At 41.7% G+C, this 6,863-nt stretch overlaps 1 long non-coding RNA gene across 1 annotated transcript; it reads left to right on the top strand.

Annotated features, from left to right (window-relative positions):
- Positions 1-1,946: 1,946 nt before the first annotated feature.
- Positions 1,947-5,495, top strand: LOC132885961 (uncharacterized). The gene is made up of 3 exons (XR_009654649.1): positions 1,947-2,077; positions 2,646-2,736; positions 5,215-5,495. It is a non-coding gene; the product is annotated as an uncharacterized LOC132885961 (long non-coding RNA).
- Positions 5,496-6,863: the final 1,368 nt, after the last annotated feature.

Genomic DNA, 6,863 nt, shown 5'->3' with positions numbered 1-6,863 from the left:
CCTGAAAAAACAAGCTTACGACCTACCAGCAGGGGCGGACTGGCCATCGGGAGTAGTGGGAGTTTTCCTGGTGGGCCGGTGGTTTAGTGTGGGCCAGTGGAGAAAAAAAAATACAGTTGCACTGGCCTTTAATACAACCCCGATTCCAAAAAAGTTGGGACAAAATCCAAATTGCAAATAAAAACAGAATGCAATGATGTGGACGTTTCAAAATTCCATATTTTATTCAGAATAGAACATAGATGACATATCAAATGTTTAAACTGAGAAAATGTATCATTTAAAGAGAAAAATTAGGTTATTTTAAATTTCATGACAACAACACATCTCAAAAAAGTTGGGACAAGGCCATGTTTACCACTGTGAGACATCCCCTTTTCTCTTTACAACAGTCTGTAAATGTCTGGGGACTGAGGAGACAAGTTGCTCAAGTTTAGGGATAGGAATGTTAACCCATTCTTGTCTAATGTAGGATTCTAGTTGCTCAACTGTCTTAGGTCTTTTTTGTCATATCTTCCGTTTTATGATGCGCCAAATGTTTTCTATGGGTGAAAGATCTGGACTGCAGGCTGGCCAGTAGTACCCAGACCCTTCTTCTATGCAGCCATGACGGTGTAATTGATGCAGTATGTGGTTTGGCATCGTCATGTTGGAAAATGCAAGGTCTTCCCTGAAAGAGACATCGTCTGGATGGGAACATATGTTGCACTAGAACCTGGATATACCTTTCAGCATTGATGGTGTCTTTCCAGATGTGTAAGCTGCCCATGCCACACGCACTAATGCAACCCCATACCATCAGAGATGCAGGCTTCTGAACTGAGTGCTGATAACAACTTGGATCGTCCTTCTCCTCTTTAGTCCAAATGACATGGCGTCCCTGATTTCCATAAAGAACTTCAAATTTTGATTCGTCTGAAACTGAACAGTTTTCCACTTTGCCACAGTCCATTTTAAATGAGCCTTGGCCCAGAGAAGACATCTGCGCTTCTGGATCATGTTTAGATACGGCTTCTTCTTTGAACTATAGTGAATTGTGTTCACAGATAATGTTCTCTGGAAATATTTCTCAGCCCATTTTATGATTTCCAATACAGAAGCATGCCTGTATGTGATGCAGTGCCGTCTAAGGGCCCGAAGATCACGGGCACCCAGTATGGTTTTCCGGCCTTGACCCTTACGCACAGAGATTCTTCCAGATTCTCTGAATCTTTTGATGATATTATGCACTGTAGATGATGATATGTTCAAACTCTTTGCAATTTTACACTGTTGAATTCCTTTCTAATATTGCTCCACTATTTGTCGGCGCAGAATAAGGGGGATTGGTGATCCTCTTCCCATCTTTACTTCTGAGAGCCGCTGCCACTCCAAGATGCTCTTTTTATACCCAGTCATGTTAATGACCTATTGCCAGTTGACCTAATGAGTTGCAATTTGGTCCTCCAGCTGTTCCTTTTTTGTACCTTTAACTTTTCCAGCCTCTTATTGCCCCTGTCCCAACTTTTTTAAGATGTGTTGCTGTCATGGAATTTCAAATGAGCCAATATTTGGCATGAAACTTCAAAATGTCTCACTTTCAACATTTGATATGTTGCCTATGCTCTATTGTGAATATAATATTATTTTTTGAGATTTGTAAATTATTGCATTCCATTTTTATTTACAATTTGTACTTTGTCCCAACTTTTTTGGAATCGGGGTTGTATGATAAGCAATGCTAACAGTTTCTCTAGTGTCTGGATAATCAGCATTGGCTTACATGGGCATCAGTCGTGGGGCTGTTGGCCAATCACAGCCGAGCCGAAGGCCGAGGGCTTCGGTCCAGCCCCCTTCTCCCTCTTCATCTGTCAATCATTTAATCAGCCGTGCAAAAATGGAGAAGAAACGCAAGGGAGGAGCACAAAAATTAAGAGAAAAGAAAAGGCACGCACTACAAGCAGATGCGGCCAAGTGTCAGAAACTGACAAATATATTTTCCGCTGCTGCATCATCTGCACCATCCTCAGCGGCACCTGCAGCTCTCGCGGCGTCGCCGTCTGGAGGACAACATGACACGGAGGGGGATGCTACTCAGGTGGGAGGCTGTAATGTTATAACATTATTTAGCTAGCTTGCTAACTTTTAGCACAATGCATTTAGGCTAGTTTGGCTGTAAAAATGTTATTATTGTGTATGGACTACACTAATACTGCTAGGCTTAGTATAGACCCCTTCGCAGTAAACGTCATTCATACGTAAGAGGAAATTACGCCCGCAGTCTGGACTCAAAAAAGACTCAGCGATACCTAGTTGTTGTGTTGTTGGGTGTCAGAATCGTAGCAGTGATGGGGTTAAAATGTACAGAATTCCAGCAGGATCTCACCCATTCCAAAAAAAATTGTCGACATCTATGGCTACAAGCCATCAAACGTGTAGACTGGGACGAAAGCACCATCAAAAATGCGCGGGTTTGCAGCGCCCACTTCATCATAGGTAAGATCAGGCTATTTATTAAATCTTTCTTTTTTATTCTTTCTAGTCTTCGTTTATTGATGTAGCAAAATATGTTGGTAACGTTTGTCTGATTAGCTGGGTCATAGTTACACAATGTAATGAATATTGTTAGCATGTTAACTTAGCTTTGCATGCAATTTTGTTTGTAGGAGAGGTCTCGCTTGACTCAAGCAGTCCAGATTTTGTGCCATCATTATTTGTGTATGCCGAAAATCACAATTTTAAAGCAAGGATGGAAAGGTAAAATTGTGTGCCCTCACTCTAAATGCCAACTTACGTTGACTGCTCTAACCTAGCTCCCGCCCCATTCAGTTTCATTTCTGCTCTCTGCCTCTCGTTTTTTACGCAGCTCTGATTTCTCTTAGCTGCACTCTTTACACCATCATTCCTTTCATGCCATTACCTCCTGCAGATTGCTGTTTAGTGTTGGTATTTGCTGTTGTAGCTAAAGCCACATTGTCATCACATCACTGGCATAATTTGATTAAAACAAAATGAATATGAATGTCCCATTGTTAATCAAGTTGTACATGCCCACACATAACATAATCATAAGCGTCTAAAGACTTGTAGGCACGAAGTTTTTCGTGGGTGTACACTGAAGTCTTGTCAATAAGGTACGAGTATATATCTGGTCATTGTATACCAGGGAACTTACTAACATCATCCGTCCACTCTTTAATTAAATACGGATCTGGTAGGCGATGTCCACTTGTTAGAGTTAACTTATTTATGTAGCATTCTCGATCTTGTAACGACAATTGTTTTGCATAATCTGACAGCTCATAATGCCGGTCTATGGGCAGCGCCATTGTTTCTGAGTCCAGGCTGCGCGCGCATCCTGGCAACGGTCGGTTTGTTTACAAACATGCGAAGGGGTCTATACTAACAACATTTTTTTAACCATCTTAGCCCTATTATCAAATATATATATATATATATATATATATATATATATATATATATATATATATATATATATAATTTTTTTTTTTCTGATAGTTTGGTTTTGTGGTTGACTAAAACAATACTAATAGTACTAATTTCTTATTTAGGCTGAAGATGAGCCAGCTACTGCTAGAGGAGCTCAGGAAGTCAGTGCTCTCTCTTCAAAAGTTTATTTTTTACAAGGCCAAAACCAGAGGACTTAGATTATTTCTTGAGTCATCATCCCCAGCAGAAGGCAGAGAAGGCTATAGTGCAGAGAGCTTTTTCTTGCAAAGATGGCACAAATAGGAAACGGCTTTCATACAGTGAAGACGGACAAGCACTCTTCTGGTTCCTTTTTATGGCATTTGCTAAGGCTACAGATAGTAGTTTGTTCATCACTGGCATGACAGACCAGAAACACATACATCAGAGAGTGGAAGAACATGAGAGGAGCAATCTACACAGAGGTTGTGCAGAAACATATTTCCTTAGGTCCTCAAAACGCAATGTTGAGAACCTTCGCATGGGACATCAGATGTCTCTCTGTAAAGTGTAGGTGCGCAAGAGGCGGCAAGTGTTGGAGCGCATCATATGGTAGATGTGGTGAAGTTCATTGGAAAAAGAGGTTTGAGCTACAGAGGGTCACAGTTTTCAGAAAGTGAAAATAGCGTCCGACACATTCGTCCAGTGGGCCAACGATGAGCTACTTGAAGAGAACGAAGAAACAGAGCTGGAGGTTGAGGCTGCTCTGCCACCAAAAAGGGGTCGAAGAAAGAAATCCATGCCTGGAGATATGTCCCAAGATGAGACTGTGTCTGACACAGAGGTATTTGTACAGAATCAATGTCCACAATCGCATCATGGATACAGTCATTGAGAGCATGCACCAGCGATTCCTCAAAAATGGCACCTTGTTTGCTGATTTGGCTCTCCTGGACCCAAAGAACTTCAGCCAGGTAAAATCATATTCAAGTGGTTTCCCAGAGACAGCACTCAAAGATCTGAGCAAATGTTTACTACCATTTGATGACCAGGCAATGGTCACCAATTTAGTGTGAGCTCCTCAGTCTGGCAGGACAGTGGGATAAGTTGAAGGCCTCAATATTTGAGGAATACACAACCAAGACAGCAAAAGAGGTTGGGTCAGAGGATGCTGAAAATGAGATGGAGATGGTGAAAACAAAGTGCTCATTGTGCAAGGACTGCCCATTGTGTTGCTACCGTATGCTGAGGAAGTACAACTTCCTGACAGATGCATACCACATAATTCACCTTGCATACAAGTTCCTGCTTACTCTGTCAGTCACACAGGTAGCATGTGAGCGCAGCTTTTCAACACTAAAATTCATCAAGGACAGGCTCAGGAGCACCCTCTCTCAGCAGCACCTGGAGGCATTTATGCTCATGGCCACTCAGCAAGGTGTTCTTAAGATGCTGGATAGAGAGGACATCATAGATGGTGTTGCAGAGAAAAGTGTGCTGCTGCAGAAATTGCTACTTCAGTAAGGTGATATGTTAACTATTATGGTATTATCATTATTAGTGTGACTTACATGTTCACCAATCTTCACACTATTAAGCAACTATTGCAGACCATTTTAAGTAACTATAAAAACTATTATATATTTGTTCTAATCAAGGCCTCAGGTTAAATGATGTCATTATCCCTTCAATAATGTTTACATGCATTTTTTTTTGTCTCCCACATATATGTGAACATTTTGTTCCACCGCCATCATCCGCCTCCATCATCCGCCTTCATCATCCACCTCCATCATCCACCTCCAGCATCTGCCGCATCATCCACCTCCAGCGTCCGCCGCCATCATCCACCTCCATCATCCGCCTCCAGCATCCACCACCATCATCCGCCTCCATCATCTGCCTCCAGCATTCACCACCATCATCCACCTCCAGCATCTGTCGCATCATCCACCTCTATCATCCTCCTCCAGCATCTCCCGCCATCATCCGCCGCCCTGGCCCCTGAGTGGGCCAGTCAGGTACTAAATTCCCGGGCCACTTTTTTGCCCCAGTCCGCCCCTGCCTATTGGCAAATTAAGCTAAGCACGTAGCTCAGAAATACACAAACCACAACAATACTCGGGGACACAAGGCACCTGTACCATGCAGGTAATGAATTAGTGGAACGTGAAGCAAAGAAATCAGGATTTCTTACCTTACGGGTCTCTTACTTACGGTCTCGTATGAGGCGATCAAGGTGAGAGACTGAACCAGGAGCAATCTCTGCTATTTATAACGTGAGTCGTTCTGCTTCCAGAGGTCACAGACATGTTTTTATTGACATATGGTCTCGGTGATAGGCAGAATGAATGTGATCATTCCTTTTTTAGACCATAGTGACGGTCAGAGCGAGGTCGAAACAGATACTAAATTTGTGATATTTTAAAAACATTTGAGGCCACTATGACACATTTAGATCATGATTTATGTTTTAAATTTCAGCTGTTCTTCACAATTGTTTTATTTTACACAACTGCAATGATATGACATTAATTGTATATAACAGTGAATATACATTCACTGTTCACACATTCACTGAATATACAGTGGAAGAATAAAAAGGATATAACAAGTATATGAATGAATGAATGCTTCACTGTAACTTTGAAATATAAATCTAAAAACTAAATGTAAATCCATCCATCCATTATCTGTAGCCACTTATCCTGTACAGGGTCACAGGCAAGCTGGAGCCTATCCCAGCTGACAATGGGTGAGAGGCGGGGTACACCCTGGACAAGTCGCCAGGTCATCACAGGGCTGACACATAGAGACAAACAACCATTCACACTCTCATTCACACCTATGGTCAATTTAGAGCCACCAATTAGCCTAACCTGCATGTCTTTGGACTGTGGGGGAAACTGGAGCACCCAGAGGTAACACACACACACACAGGGAGAACATGCAAACTCCACACAGAAAGGCCCTCATTGGCCGCTGGGCTCAAACCCAGGACCTTCTTGCTGTGAGGCAACAGTGCTAACCACTACACCACTGTGCCGCCTCTAAATGTAAATACTAAATACAAATATTAATAATGAATCTAAATATTAAATATAAATGTTATGATAAATATAAAATGTTGAATGTAAAAGTAAAATGTTTGATTCATATACTTATTGCCGTCTCTGTGTTTTGCATTACTGGGAAAAGACAGCACCAGCAGGGTTACCAATTCCTGCATTCTAAAGCCATAAACAAAAGTGTAATTTGGGTGGGTGGTTGTTGGTTGGTTTGTTTGTTTAAAAAAAAAAAAAACTTCCAGCTTGTATAAATGCTTTAAAGGGAAGGATTTGTGAGAAATTGGTTCACACACACACAAGCGCTCATCACATTTAGTGAATGTATCAAACAGTAAGCAAATGCACATGCACTATTTTCCTGCTTTCTATGCACCCCTGCACAACTTC

The sequence above is a fragment of the Neoarius graeffei genome, chromosome 5 (genome assembly GCF_027579695.1).
Source record: "Neoarius graeffei isolate fNeoGra1 chromosome 5, fNeoGra1.pri, whole genome shotgun sequence".
In the NCBI taxonomy this organism is placed as follows: Eukaryota; Metazoa; Chordata; class Actinopteri; order Siluriformes; family Ariidae; genus Neoarius; species Neoarius graeffei.
The sequence above is the reverse complement of the archived record's forward strand: the minus strand, read 5'-3'. Positions and strand labels throughout refer to the sequence as shown.